This window comes from Mycteria americana, chromosome 1, assembly GCF_035582795.1.
Source record: "Mycteria americana isolate JAX WOST 10 ecotype Jacksonville Zoo and Gardens chromosome 1, USCA_MyAme_1.0, whole genome shotgun sequence".
Taxonomy (NCBI): Eukaryota; Metazoa; Chordata; class Aves; order Ciconiiformes; family Ciconiidae; genus Mycteria; species Mycteria americana.
Genome location: NC_134365.1, coordinates 103,332,720 through 103,349,268, shown reverse-complemented (window position 1 = coordinate 103,349,268; position 16,549 = coordinate 103,332,720).

Genomic DNA, 16,549 nt, shown 5'->3' with positions numbered 1-16,549 from the left:
AAAGGGACATTTTTAGGAAGGTAAAGATAAATAAATGTGATGAAGATTTTTGGATAGTTGGAAGCACAGTATACCCAGAATATGACTGGAGACAGATACCACAGTCTCATTAAGCAGATTAATATACTGCACATATTTTCTAAATCCAAGTCAGGTTCAGGAGAGCTAAAGACAGTCACCCAATTATCCACCAGTGAAATCACATGAACAGTATTGATAAATACTGGTTGTTGTCCTCATTGCTCTGTGTGAGAGGGATCTCAGTGCTGTCTTTAATTTTCTGTGCCAGAGTGCAGTTTTATTTTCAATAACTGTCTTCAGCTTTATGCTCACTTTATGCTTGTTGTCTTTCTTTTCCTAAAAGTTAGTACCCCAGGCAAGAAAGTCTCCTCTAACTAATAAAATGCAACCACACAAGTTCTGTTGTGTAAGTACACTCAGCACTTGATTCACTCTCTACAATCATTGCTGATTATATAGTTTGTATGCCAAAGCAAGGAACATTTGAGATCTGCTGGCCCTCATGAGGGTAAATAAATGAGAGACATTAACAAAATCAACACTAAACATGAAATCTGTTGGGGAGAAGAATTATTTGGGCATCCTAAAGGCTTTTTTTTCCTTGAGTTGTCTCCCAGCAGAGATCCGGTCATATCACAGCCAGAATTATGCACCGGTCCTTCTTCCAGCTCTTAGCACTTACAATGGAAAATGCTTTCCCCCCCCCCAGTAGGGCTGGAATTGGAAACCTCTTCCCTTCTCTCTGCAGTGCCAGTTGCTCTTTGGCTCTCCTACTTAGTGCTAGTGTGACTAAATGCTGTTACATGAGAAAGCAATAGGTTGCTTTCATGGAAGCATGGCTGCTTATTTTTGTCTTATTGACACCTTCTTCAAATATTTGCTATTGGCAAGGTTTTTAAATAAGTAACTGCTGATCCTCATTCTTTTTCACCTTTCAAATACATGAAGAGATTGTGTAATATATATTGAATATTAGATATCCATTTTTTGTATGTATATGAGGAGATTTCATACACCATATTACTTTTCTAGAAATAAGTTTACATTTATAAGCTACAGGAAACTGAACTTGCTATTTCTGTATCTTATGGGATAGAATCGCCCACTCCTTTACGTTTCAAATTTATGTTGTTTATTTATTTGCTTTCATCACAATTCTTTTGCCCTCTCTAACTTTTCTTAGCTAAATTCAGGCCTGTATAGACAAAGGTAGGAAGTAAAATAAAATTGTTGTTAATATACAGACACTTTTAATTAAAGAACTCAAAAATGTTGGATTCTAATGAGTCTCACCTCCAGCATTTATGCATATTAACTGCTGTAAATTGGCCTCTTTTAGATTTTCTGTGAAACTCCAAAGAACAGAATTAAAACAAGAACTTCTAAGAGATTTTATCCTTAAAATATTAATTGTTAATGATATATTAAAAAATCCTATGCTTTCTATTAAAAATTACTTTAATGGTCAAGATAGCAGAACAAAGAAGTACCTCTGTATTGGAAGATACTATAGAGATGATTGTTTTGAATAAAGCTAGAGAATTCTAAGATATATATAGGAGATTTTTAAAACATATTTTGTAATATATTTATTTCCTCAAGGATTGGAAATGAGTCGAAAATTGTTTACATGGCAGATGGTGTCCTTGCATACCTTAGTGTTCTACTGTTGAGGTGGTGAAAATGAAATTTATCACTACGTGAAACTCACTGAGTTTTGTGTTAAACTATAACTACAGGCTTAATCTGCTGGGGTTAGGAAAAAAGGGATTTTAATTAATATCTATATGCCCATGGCTTTCACTTTCAATTATTACTTTGAATTCTATGTAGGTTTTTTTTCTGAGAACCAGTCTTTAAAAAAATCACAGCTGATATGTTCAGTCCTGCAAGATGGTTAGTGCCTTCGTTTCTCATCAAAGTCATTGTAAAATGAATGAATGCAACAGATTAAGAAATTGAGTCTTAAATTATTCATTCATTATTCTCAGGACTGGGGATCTCTGATGTAGCTAGGAGGATTCATAGAGGAAAAAAAGACAAGATACTGTGGGAATTACTATATTTTTGGACATGAACTTGAAGTGGCAAGGTCAGATCATCAACAAACTAAGCAAGCCTAAGAACTGTAAGAAAACAGTGTGGCAGAATATATGGTTGAAATAAAACTTTAGATAAATATAATTTAGTGTGTATTTAGTTTTAAATTGCAAAGTTTGGGGAATTCCTTCCAGTAGATAAAACTGAGCAAATTAATCGCAAGATAGTTGAAGATGGAATTATTACAGCTACAGGATTAGTCTCTGTTGCTCAGTAGCTTGTGGCAGCTGCAAAATACAGCCAAGAAAATATTTATTTATGGACAGCTCAGAGAATTGAATTTTTCATTTCAAATAATCATATAAAGGCAGATGGGAGTGCAGAAGGTTAAATCAAAAAAACATTCTGTGGATGGAGAGATTGAGGACAAAAATAAACTGAATGTATCAATCACTTTGAAAGGGATGTTTTAATTATGGAGATCCATGACTGGAGAAGGTACATAACATTATATTAATCTAATAATATTTGGTGTCTACTTAATGAAATTCTTTCTTCTTCTGTCTTGCAAGATGGAGAGCTCTTTGAATCCCAGATTGTAGGGGAAATTTTTTACCTTCATCTCATCCAAAAGTCTCCAGCCCTTAGAAGCCTTTCAGGTTACTTATAATAAGAATTTGTCTGGGTGGATCTTTGTGTCCAGGTGCAATTCCATAGGGCTCCACAGCCCTGCAGGGACTGATCCAGACTTCAGGGTCAACAGTTTAAAAGCTAGGACATTTTTCAGTAGTCTGAGCATATGAATCACCCTCTTCTGCAAGGTTTCCTTCTGATGGTGGGATAAAATATTCGGATCCTTCATACAGAAAATTCCTTTTCTGCATTATCTACAGATATGTCTCATGACATAGACATTTGAGATGCAAAGTGTTCTGTTTTTCACAAGCTGTTTATGATAACTGTTAATATTTTTGAGATTGCTTTAGTCAGTTCTCTAAATGTCCTAGGATGAATATTTTCAGGATCAACTAAGTGGAAAACATCAAACTTACTAAGTATTGTCTTTCCTAAGCATTTCTTCATGCTAGCCTGTAACTGGTGCTGATTGCTGTAAGCGTATCCTCACAGTTGTCTGTTTTTAGTGAGGACTAAATCATAAGAGCCTGTCACAGTTATTCTGCATTTTGGCATGACTGTGGCCCACTCTAAGGTGGGATCTTTTCTTTCTTAGATTTTCCATATTTGCAAAGTCACCAAACCACATTTACAAGACAGAGAGAAACACAGCACAGCATGGACAGCAGCAGCATCTGCTGGTGTCTATTTTGTTTCAGCCTTCCTCAAAGTAGCTCCTTAAACAGCGAATGGGTGCTACCCTTCTTCAGACTATTCTCCTTCTACAGGTCGCCAAACTTCAATCAAAGGAAACAAAGCACTTACGTTCCTGACACTTGTATCCTGTTACCTCTCTTGTGAATCTTTAACAGAGAACAACTCATTTAAAAAAAAAAAAAAAAAAAAAAAGGTTTTAAAAATCAATGATTCACCATTCTTGCAAAAATAAAAATAATCCCTTTAAGACTAAGTTGTAAAAAATAATGTAGAGAATTTCGTGCTACTTCTATCAACACCCAGACCTATAATGTTCATTATAAAATAGATGTTTTTTCATAGGAAAATCCTTTAGGGTAGTGACTGCAAGTAAATACTGGCAACTTTAAGATAACCACTTAAAACTTGAAATAATTGTTTAAAAAATAGGAACAGGTTGTACATGCAATTCTTCCACTAAAAAAAGTGGAAGACAAAAAAAGGAAAAACATAGCTATTTTTCATAAGGGAGAAGAAGAATGAGTTAAGGCATAAAGGTTAAACTGATTGACCTATCTTTCCCGGAAGTAAATTGAAATTCATGGTTCAACAAAATATTTGTTAGCATCCTGAAGACAAGAAGACGATAAGAACCCATATTCATTTATCAAGAAAAAAGTCACTTGAAACCTACTTAATTTCCTTCTAAGACAGAATCATAACTCATTGGAAAGGGGAGAAGAAACAGATGTCAGAAACCTGCTAAGGTTTTCGGCATTGTCTCAGATGACATTCTTATACGCAAAAGAGGGAAATGTAATCAAACAGGAAAAAGTGTAAGCTCTGTGCAAAAGTATTTGGAACTCCAGAGTGAGATAATTGAGGTTTGCTGTCAAAATGAAGGGATGCACGGAGTGAGGTTCAACAGATCTCAATAAGCCTTCAAATTCTCGTTAGTGACTTGGGTAGCAGAATATGGAATATACTTATCAAAGTTGGAGATGACATGTAAATAGGGATCCTTCAAACACAATAGAGAATACTATTCAGATTCAGAGTGACTTTGCTGAAGTAGAGAAAGGGACCAAGCAGTGCATAGTACAATAAAGACAGTGTGAGGCAGGAAACTTTGCAACAATTACCTCCAATGATACAGGCTGGAGAATGACTTGGAGTCAATTTTGCAGAAAAAAGTACCATTATCAGCTGAACATGAGTTAACAATATCATGCTCTTGCAAGAGGGACAAATATTATAATGATGTTTGTAAATGGGACTGCCTATGCAGGGCATGCAAAGTAATCATTTTGCTCCACTTACACTAAATACTTCGCCTCAGTTGGAGTTCAGTGTCCACCTTCCTGGAAAGATGTGGAGTTGTGGTTGTTCAATCTGAAAACACTACCAGTTTTCCTCTCTCCTTTCTTAACCTTTTGTTTTCCAATTTTTAAATTTTTTTTCTCCAGTCTGCAACTTAATAATAGACACACTTGTGTCTTTGGCTATTCCAGGTCCCAGCCCTATCTGCCCACCAAACCCCGTGAGTAACAGCCCATAGCAATTCATATAATGCAGTCTCATTGATTCAAAAATTTTGCGATTCCTGCAAGAAGCTTGCTTGCTCAGTGCTTCATCTGATCAGCTTCACAAGCAGGCAGTGCTTGTGCACTTGCAGCTAAGGGGTCTTTCCTCCATACTAAGCAGTCCGATTTCTTCTCTGGCTTTTAATGTATGTTAGAATATAGGCCTTTATAATTTAGGATCCTTTCAGTGGCGATATTTACAGAGAAAAGCCTAGGAACACAACACAAGCAGACTTACCTCCCTTTAAATAGCTCCACAGATGGAAACCTACATGATGAATGTCTAACTGGGCAGAAAAATATTCCTTTCCTAACTGGCAAATTAATGTCACTTGTTAATCCTGGTTACAACTTGTTTAACTGAGTCTTATTTCACTGATTAATGCTAAATGAGAATTAACTATTTCTGACAACCTAGTGGTACACTAAATACTGTGCAACTGTCTCACTGCGTTTGTTTTATCTCTTGTGGCCCTTTCTCAGACAGGTAAGCCTCTGACTCCCCAGCTGTGAGAGCACATGCTCTTGAGCTACTCATCAGCTCCAGCAACCCACGTGCTTTGGCCAATACATAGCTCATTGGAGAGGCAGCTGGTGGGTCACACCAGCACCTCCAGACCTGTGAAAATATCTAAGCAGATGGGGATCTCTCCTGTCAGTAACAACCATTTCAATTCCATTTCAGCTGCCCTTGTTCCTTGTCAAGTTAATAATCATCTTTACTATTGTTGTTTTTATTTTCTTTTGTTGTCATTTATGTATTTTCTGGACAAGATAGTTTTCATATTATTGGCAAGGAATTTTGGGTGAGCATCTCTTCGTGTGTTTCTCCTGACAGTAGGAATACTTTCCTTAGTTTGTCATGCAGCATTTAATAATTTTCCCCTTGGATTCTGAGTTTCTTGAAATGGGCTGAAATCTAAAAATATTTCTGGCAGAAGCAGTTACACCAGACATCTTAATTATTATGTTTCCAAGGGAATGACAGCCTGTGTAAGGGAAGTTGACATGTCTCCCTGTAGCTATGTGCTTTTTATATTGGAACTTGAGGCTATTATAAATTACCTAGGAGTGAGACAGGCACGAACACGTTACATCAGATTTACACCAGTTGCCACATTATGTAGTAAGTGGGCTAACCCTTTCAATTCTCATTTTATTTTTGTGCTATTGAACTTATTGATGATAGTAGATATCTCAAATAGATATCGAGACATGATAAAAGCAACTCCACTGTTCGCTCGCCTGCAGCTTGATGACCTACAGTGACCGCAGGGAAGGCAGGGCTCAGAAGCAGGGCAGAGAAGCAGTGGTGATGGAGCAGTTGTTCAAAAAAAAGCACCTGTTTTTCTTGATAACCACTGTTTGATTTTGAGGCACTGCTTGTTATACCTGCTGCCAAATTTTCTCATCTGTCAGTGCATGGGAGCTCTGTACCTGCTGCCTCCTGGTTAAATGGGAGAGGAGGAGGCGGTCCCCAGACCCCACACTGTGCAGCTAATAGGACAAATGAATAAAGACGAAAGTAGTTCTAAAAATAGACCCTCCTGATCAGGTATTGTGTTGCCATGTTGCATTACACTGCCATCTAATTATTCAACTAGTTTGTTCAGAAGATATTGCTTCCACAGGAAATATATGACAGGGAAAGCAAAAGGGGAAATGTTTTATAGTTGAATATTATGTGTTAGGATTATTCTGCTAATCTTAAACTCCTCCTAAAAGAGAATAACCTAGCTAAAAGGGGCAAACAGGTCAGTGCTAAAATGGGTTTCTTATATTGTTAACAAAAATACAGGGATATCTATATAACTTTAAATAAATTTATTGCTAGGGGAAGAAGGAATTATCTGAAAAAAATGCTATATCATATTTTATGTAAAGACTTCTGTGCAATTTTGAGCAACAACCAGTTGTCAACAGCAACTGAAACATCACAATCATAAAACAAATAGCTGACAGTCAGTAATTTGCAACTAAGATATAAAGATATTGATGTCTGATTCTCTCCAACCATTACAAACTAACTTATCCACTTGTCACTCAATTCGCTGATGTTTTCATTGCTGCTGCCTTCCATGATGCTCATGAAGCCTGTTTGCCTGGATATTCAACAATGTATTAAGTTTGAGTACTGACTTTTTGAATGCATGAGCTGTTAGGTTTCCTTTAGTCTGACTATTTTAGTGCCCTCTGAATAAATCACAAAGTCATCACTGATGCCCCCATGGGCATACATTTAATTTTAGGAGTGTATCCCTGTAGGGATCTGCAGACCAGTATTAGGATACTTTCAAAGGCAAATGTAAGAGGTGAGTAGCATTCAAACTTTGCAGGACTACCAGGAGAGCTGGGCTGAATATAATTTCCTGTGGTAGGCATGTGCTCCTCCCTTTTTGCTTTTTTGGGCGCATAAGGCTTATGTGCTCAATCAGGCTGTGGCTCTGTTTCTTTCCCCCAACTCTTCACAAGCAAGTGGATGCTGATAACAGCACAGAGATACTTGTCACCATCCCTGAAATCTTGCCTCTGCCAGGAAACCTCAATAAGTTTTCTTGTAGATGCAGTTTCCACTTCCAGTGTCATGAATGGGAGAAAAATGAAATACCAGAATGCTAATAGCTGTTAAGGATAACCCAGGAACAGGATCCATATGAAGCTGAAAGTCCCCCTGAAATACCTGAGAGAGGGATTAGCCCTCAAATGAAATATCTTTTATTAACTAAAAGTGGGCAATTAGACTTAATGAATAACACTGTTTCCATTAACTTCTAAAGACTTTCCTCTGAGTTTTTATGAAACTTGAAGCTTAACATTTCCAGTACCAGAATGCTTCAAAACTATTTTAAGATTTTTTGCAAAGATATATTTTATTAAAGAGAAAATCTTACGTTACTTATGTTCCCAAGGCATTGGTAATTTCCATCATTGTGTTGTCCATCATATTTCAGTCTCCAAAGTATCCTGACAGTCTCTCTGTAGACCCTTCTCTAATGTTGCAGAGTTGAAAACTAGGATGCCCTAAAGAAAACCAGGCAGGAAATATGTTTCTAAAAAATATTAACAGCTAGCTATAGTCATTCCATTTCTATACAGACAGATCCCATGAATTACAACTGCAACTGCAGTTTATAGATAGCATGTGCTTTGAGGAAGACTGCAGCAGAACAACCATTGTGGTTTCTGAAAACCCCAGATTTTCTGGATCTCAGTCCATTGCTTTTGAATGAGACCATGTTAGGAAGAGATTGCTAACTTCTGTGGCTATAAATAAGAATGAAATAAGTGTTGATTTCATAGAATAACCCTGCAGTTTTGTCAGGACAGCTGGAGTTACTCGTAAGAATGGATAGATTTGTTCTTAAGTGGTGTTATTTCATTCCTCACTGGTGAAACTTAATCCAAATAAATCTGGACTGAAGCCAGCAAGCAGAAGAAGCTCTGGGAATTTGTCATGGCTGTGTCCATTCCCCTGTGCACAGGGAACAGGCTGGCTGGTGGCTCCTCTAGTTTGCAACCAAAGAGCTTCCTTCCTCAACAAAACTTCTGTTTGCAAGAGCTTGTTTGGGGAGAAAATAATTAGCTGTCACGCCCTACTCACTCTGCAGCAGTCTTGAGCAATGAAGTCCTTGTGATCATATAAACATATCGTGACCTGTAAAGGGGGAAGGAAGGTTACGTCTGCTCTGTCAGTGACTGCTTCATCCTGCCCTGTCGCAGGCCATCTGCTAACGTGAGGTTTGGGCATCCCTGGACGACACGATAGCATGTGCTGAACCAGTGTGTGCACTCAAGCTCTCTTCAACTGTTTGCTGATACATGCTATAAACATGCAAATAGCCATGTACAGCTCGCAAGGTACCTGCCATCTCATGCCCACGCTTCTCAGCCAAGACTTGTTAATAGAGTGGTAGATGTCCCAGGGCAAAGCCATGCAGGTTAATTTGAACACATAGCTGTGGGATATTTAAATAAGCATATTTCTCTTTGCCCACAGAGAAGGTGCTGACAAAGCTGGGGAACTGGTGAGCGAGATTTTGGAATGCTTCAGAAAGATTCAGTTACTAAGATCAGTTTGACTGCAGATTACCTACAGAGACTGTGCCTACAGCTAACCTGCTTCTGGCATTGAGGACAGCTGTTGAGTAAATATTTAATACTTGTTATATATTTAATATTTGCTACATTTTTATAGTATCTGACCTTGCAGACTTGTCTGTGACTGTATCGTGCACAGAGAGAGGAGGCCAGGGGCAAGAAGAGGTGACTAAAAAGTCTAAGTCCAACAGCATGAAAGAATAATTCATAGCACTTCTGTCTGGATAAAGACATAATGAGAGTTTATAAGAACTCACATATGCATGAAACAAAATGTCTTTGGGGTGCCAACATTCATCTTTATTTTTCATTTTCACTAACCATGAGAAAATCCTATGTGTATAATTATAACCACACATATACCACAACATATTCTAGTCTCTCTGTTGAGTGCAATTCTTTATATTTAGTTAAATTTTAGTGGATTTGCTCATGAAGAGACACTTACTGCCTTACTGCAGCAGATGAGAGCTCACAGACTGAGAATCAACCTGGATGCAACTAAGAATAGTTTAAGTATATGATAAGAGAAAAAGAAGGTATTATGTCTTTGCTTCTGATTGACAGATTTTTTTTCTGCCTTTTCAATTTAAGGTTCCGGACCTCATGATCTCATTAGTTCCCTGGACTAGTACTGTATATCCAGGACAATGGATGAATTAAGGGTTTTTTTTACCCCTATTTTGACAGGATCTATTGATTTGGGAGAGATTCCCTATACTTATATTTACAAGCACCACTGGAACACCAGCAAAAACTGTCAAAATAGAAGAAACACGTCAAAGTTACCCACACATTTGTCATTCAAAAGATGAATTGCTGAGTAGGGCTACAGGTTAAGGAATTTGTAAGCCATGGTTTGCACAAAACACAGCAGGTGATGCTAGAAGTAGTATTGATTTAATAAGGAATAGTATAGCTGCACTCCACCCAGAAATCAATGGACAGGTAATGCCAATTTTGAAGTCAGAGGTAATAGTTTTCTAACATGCAATGTTAAGTACTTCAAGCTCTGACTGCTATGAGGAAAAAGTGTGTCTGTCAGGTGTCTGCCTTGTGCTAGAGAGTTCACACTGAGACACTCTTAATTGGACAGGTCTGGGCATCTGTCTCCGATTGGAAGAGAAAAGGATACTTGGAAGGTCCTCCTTATTGTTGCTTCTTGGATGGAATTTGAAAAGTTCATCTTTATAATCCTCATATGTCGAGCATATTGGGTCCCTGTAAGGATGGGATTGTTAGGTAAGGGGTAAGAACAGGTTTCTTGGACATGCTTGAGTAAACAGAAGCAGTGGCAGTTTAAGAAATATGTAGGTTTAAAAACAATGATGCTGTCATGTTGATGGGCTTATTGGAGCAGAGGGGTATTGCACCAGAGGAGAGTAGACTCTGCTGCACATTCAAATCTTGGTTCTACCACAGGCTTCTTGGTCAAATCCTTTAACTGCTCTCCACATTGGCACTCAAGTGTAAAATAGAGATAATCTATTTTACCCATTTCAATTGTAGGGCCTTTAAGAAAGAAAATCTATTACTCCATGTATAAAGATGTCATCTGACCACCTTTGGCTGAGGTTGTAGTATAAAAAAAAATCACATTACCTGAGGGAGAATGCTGTTTATGCTTCATACCTGACTCCTTCACTGATAAAGTCAGTGCCTGAGGACTCGTGCTGGCCACTAACCCTGGAAGAGCTGGACTGAGGTCTTTTCGAAGTCTGCCTGTGCTTGACTTGCTTTCTGATGTTCACAGATATAGTTAGATTTCTTCTGCAGTGATGTTAAATTTGATGTGGAGCCTGTTTTGTAATTTGTTTGGATATTCCACAACTATTTGCTTAAATAGCACAGAGAGAAAAAAAGAAAAAAAAAACCCAAACCAAACCAAACCACAGAATTCAAAGTGAAATATTTTGGGAAGGTAATTGCAGCCACTGTCTCACCCTTTTCTTTGTAAATGTTTGTGCTGAAACCCAAAATCTGTACTTATCCTTAAATCTAGATAATGATGTGCCAGTTGCAAAATAACATATTGTAAATCTTAAAGCATGTATAGATCTAATTACATGGCTGTATGAAGTGTTATGAATCAATGCCTAGAACGTTTCTCTCTCTCCTTCCAATTTAGAGCAATGACCATTCTTTAAAAATTCTAAATTTTTAATCAAGGCTTTCAGGCAATTAATACAACTAGTAGTGCATTTTACCTACATGTCCATTCTTTTTACAAGGCCTTAATATTCATCACCATGCCTGAAAAGAAAAATAAAAATCAACTTTAATACTGACAGTAAGGCCATCTGTCAGTGAGGCAGTTCCAGAAGGGCTATGTAAGAAAGGCATAACTTTCATCTGCTATACCCTGTTTTACAAATTTAGTGTTTTGTACATATTACTTAAGAAAAAAAATCCTGAACAGAGGTCATAAGTGTCTGTTAATTGCTTTATTTGTATGTTTCATTTCAACCCACATCTCACTGTGCTTGGACATTTTACAAGAGGTGAGAAAGAAACTTCCATAATACCCACCTTATCCAAGAAGCTAGTTCAACAATAGATCTTTTTTTTTATTTGAGTCCTGTGAAACTGCTATCAACTCTTCTCTTTGATTAATTGAAGAAAATAATACTACACAAGTTTGTCCAACCATTTCAATTATCAGCTCTGTGAAATTCATTTAATCTGCAAAGAGAACGCTTTGCAAGTTATTCTCAACATCTCTAAGTCAAGATTTTATCAGACACCTTAGATAACTAAAGTATGTGTAAAACCAATACTAAACAAAGCTCATCTATGTTTAGCATTGGTTTTAACTAAAAGGAAGACAAAAATTACATTTTCATCTCCAGTGGCAAAGAGTTCTGCAAGTGACAGAGTCTTACTGAAGAATTCTGACTATCTGCTATCTATAAATAGGAATCACAGTTTTTACAGGGTATAGAGGTTGTAGGTTTAAACGTTCACTGATATTTGTATGATAAACTTTTGGTATGAAGTACCTCAGTAATTGTAAGCAAAGCAATGGAAATTCTAAATTGTATTTAGTTTTTTCCCATATTTTAAAATGTGAAACCATTTTTATAAGCATTTTGCCAAAAGATCTGATCAAGACTAACACTGGATTCAAGAATTGTTAGATTTGTGTATGCATTCAAATTCAGCACTCGGTTATACAATGTATGGATCTAAATAACCCTAATGTGCTGATTGTGAGTGGTGATTTTGAGTTTCAAGTGTAGATCTAAATTCTTTGATTTATAGGACAACCTTAATTTAAATTAATTTAGTTTCTTTTTTCTATTTTCCATAGGATTGAGTCTTTCATATGATTTTTCAAGGGAAGTTTTTGTTAATTTAACTTTGAACATCTGTCTCCCTCTTCTGCAGCTTAGCAACAAGTGAAGAAGGGCAATTTGGTCATAAAGTCTCAAGGTCTTTGTTTTGTTTCATTTTGTTTTGGCACCCATTTCTCTGTATCGTAACAGGCAGATCCCTTTGGTCTCTCTAGAACTCAAATTGCTATTTGTGAAAATGTATATAAATGTATTTTCACATCCCACAGAGGATAGGAGGAGAGGGATGCATTCAGGACTGTGAGTCACTCTGATCCTACAGCAGTGAGGCCCTCTAGGTATGTTTGATTTTTAGTAAGTTTTATTTCAAGCTGTTGTACTGTTGTAAACTAGCAGTTTCCATAGAAATCAAGTGATGCAATAATATCTTTATCTGTTAAGGTATCCTTGTGCCTTTTTCTAGCTCACCAGGTATAGATTCTCTAACTCTGCATGAACATTTATTCCCAACCTCCACTTCTTCTGCCCTCAGTTGCATTTACACTTTAACCAAAGATGGTGTGGGGAAACACCAGAACCTGTAAGGACATTAGGTGGACAGGAGAACAAGGCAAACTCCAAGCCAGGGAAACCCTGTAGGAATACCAGTGCTGCCTGGAGTCTGTCACACCCTAAAAACTTACCAGGAAAGACTTTGTTGTCTAAAACACTGGCTCAGAAAGCAAGGTCCCCTTAAATACTCCTGGGCATAAATGTAGAAATATACCTGTGAGCGAAACTGTAGGTCCTTCAGTTGGGTGTTTAAAGTCTAGTGAGATGAATCTGGGCTAAAGACTCTATAGTTTGTTCTCCATAAATCAATCCTCTGCTAGGGCCAAGAGGCAATACAACATGCCTATTGCACTGCTATGGCACTGGCTGGCTGTCATAGCTGTGCATCCCATGTGACAGGGGATTTTCATGAAAATACCCTGCAGTGTGATAGTTTTGAGTTCTGAACCTGACAAAATGCAGTTTTGTAGTATTATCAAATATACAATTTTAAAATCAGTTTTGGCATGTTAAGGTTGTCTTTTTGACTTTTGACAGAGGCAATATACATCAGTTGATCACTGAAACAAGACATTGCCATATAGGTTTTTTATTTGTTAACACATACACTTACAGTCTACTGTAATATATAAACGCATTTTATTGGTTAATTTTGCCTTTGGATGTCAGAGAAAAACTGTAAATAAAAGAGGAAAAAATGATACTTGATACAGAAAAAATTCCTCCAAGCAGAAAACAAATTCTTTACAGAGCCAGTATCTAGGACATTATATAGAGAAACTGGTTGTGTAGTGCATTTAGAATACATGTAAGTTACAATCTTATTCTCAAAATTGGAAATAATGCCTTCAATAATGTTTTTGGTTGTAGTAGTCTACGTGTAGATGAGAATATTGTGACACATTTAATGTTTTTACCTGGTGCTGGAATAGTTGTGAACTAGAATGATTTGTCTTCAGTCACTTTCTCTGGTGACCTGAATTGGGAGTCGAGCAGAGCTCTACCAGGGACAAGATTACTCAGATTAAAACTCAGTTTCTTCCCATACAACATCACTTCTTGCCCCCACACTGTAACACTGGGAATGCCTGTGTGGCATCCCCTCTTTCTTCTCAACTGGGAAAAAGTGTCTGCAGAGACACCACTGCACTCCTCAGAAGTGGAACATGTGGGCACTACTATGTATGCATCTATCTATGTCTTCCTATTTCATTCCAGCATGTGATCCCAAAATGTCGGTGGGTAAAAACAGGCAGCAAAATAAATTTCCTGAGTATAAATAAGTAGATTGTGTGCATACATCATAGACATGTACACAATAATATTAGTATAACTGATGATACATTACATTGAAGATATGAATTCATCTTCATAAGTTCATAAATTTCCAGGCCTGAATTCTTAAAAAGTTGTTTACAGGTTTTTGGCTGCTCCATTTAAGATGCCTCTAGAATAGTCAGAACACAGGCACCCACATTGACTGATCACTTTGAAAACTGAGGTCATGTTCCTTGTAAAAAAAAAAAAAGGAGCTTGCCTTTGAAATCAGAAATTAAATTGGAGTAATTTATACCACCTTGGCTCTTTTATCCAGGCAGGAGCAGGTACCTATTGCCAATTATAAATAGCATAGATATATATGAGGATTTTTTCCCCACAAGAATCTTGTGAAATCCCTCAAGGATGTCACATTGGCGATAAGTGTCCTTCTGAATATAACTAACAAAGTCGGCATAAATAAAATACTTTCCAAATTCTCAGTCCCAGCAATTTGCTCATGATCTGGCAACACAATTGACAGCTGTGTCTCTTCATTTGTCAGATAGGTGAAAGACAATCCAGTGTCTACGTTCCCCCCTGCCACTCCATCCTCTCTCCTCTCTGTTCTTTCTTCTTTTTCTCTTTTCTTTTTTCTTTCCTTCAGCAGATGCACAATTTCCTCTCATTTGGGACCTCTGCAGAGTAGTTGAAAAATGCAGCTTTTGCCATCCCTCTTGACTTTTCTTAATTATTTCCATTTGATGACTATTCTTTCTAAAATCATCCTCTATTCTTACTAGACACTATGTCTCCAAATAAACACGGAAATGGAAAGTTGCTGCTTGGTGCTAAGTGACTTATTTGCCTGTTTATAGATAAGAACAGTATCTGCTTCTTAATTTTCGAAGCATTCAGTTTTATTCCTTCAGAGTGCTGATAGGTATCATAGAAAAGTCTAGATTGGAAGGCACCTCTGAAAATCATCCAGTCCAACCAGATGTTTAAAAAATTGCCTTAGATTAGGTTATATAGGGTCCTGCTGGCCAAGGCCTGAATATTTGCAGTGATGGAAATTCTAGCACTTCTCTGGGCAGCCTTTTCCAATGTTTAATTGTTTTTGTGGTAAAAAATTATTTGCTTATATCCCAGCAAAATTTCCACTGAAGCAACTTATACCCATTGCCAGTTGTCCTGTCACTGTGCATCCTTGTAAAGAGAGCACCTTCATCCTCTATACACACCTTTTATGTAGTGAAAGACTGTGATAACATCCACCCCGAGCCTTGTCTTCTTCAGGCTGAACAAAACCAATTCCTTCACCTTGTTTTCATACGCCATTTCTCCAACCCTCTGATCATCTTGGTGAGCCTCCACTGGACCGTCTCCAATTTTTCCAATGTCTCTGTTGAACTTGGGGGGGACCAAAACTGGACACAGTATTCCTGGTATGACTTAAGTGCTGCGAAGAACTGAGTGATCCCTTAATCTTTCTTCTTTTTTCCTTGACATCAGTATTTCTCAGTTAAGAACCTCTATTGAACGTACAGATGGATTCTCTATTAGATTAGATTCTCCTTCCAAATCAAGGCATTTTTTAACTTACTCCCTGAGTGATCACTGTGAATTGTTTAGTTTCTATTTAAAGGAAGCTCAAAGGTTTTGGGGCCAGCAAAACTGCTGACACACAAGTTCACAAGATCATAGAATACCCTAATGATTGGGTTCAGCAAAGATGTAGATTAGATAAATTAGCTTGTTGGGTTTTATTTTCAAAGGAAAAGTTATAATACATAGTTTTAATAGCAAATTTATATAGCATATAAATAACATTTATATAGCATGTTATGACCATGTGTATCTTCTAGACTACTCAATCAGGCAGAAATTTGGGTGCCTTTATATGACTCTTGCCCATCATGGATATAAAATTAGTACCTTAACACTTTTAATTTATTTTTTTTAATATATTTTTAATGAGTACTCTACAAAATAGCTGGGGTTTAGCCACAGTTTAACAGATCTACACACAGGGGGATATAAATCTGGGATTTTGGTTCATGTATACAGAGACAGAAGCCTTTCAGAAAACCCTGATTTTGATTTATGTCCCTCATAACATTTGTAGAACGAACAAACTTGATATTTTGGTAAGGATTCCCTTCTAAGCTCTCAAATAAATGTGGGGTTTTTTGTGATACTCAGCATATCCAGTTAAGAGAATGTTCCTAAGAAGAAAAATACTGCAATGACTAGCTTATTAGATGATTGATCCTATCTTTTATCATATTTTGAGAGAGAGATTATACCTATAGTGGAGTTGATTGCAATTTCTGATTATGATTAATAGACCCTTTTTTTTATTAGACCTACTATGTAGATTCTGTTCCACAT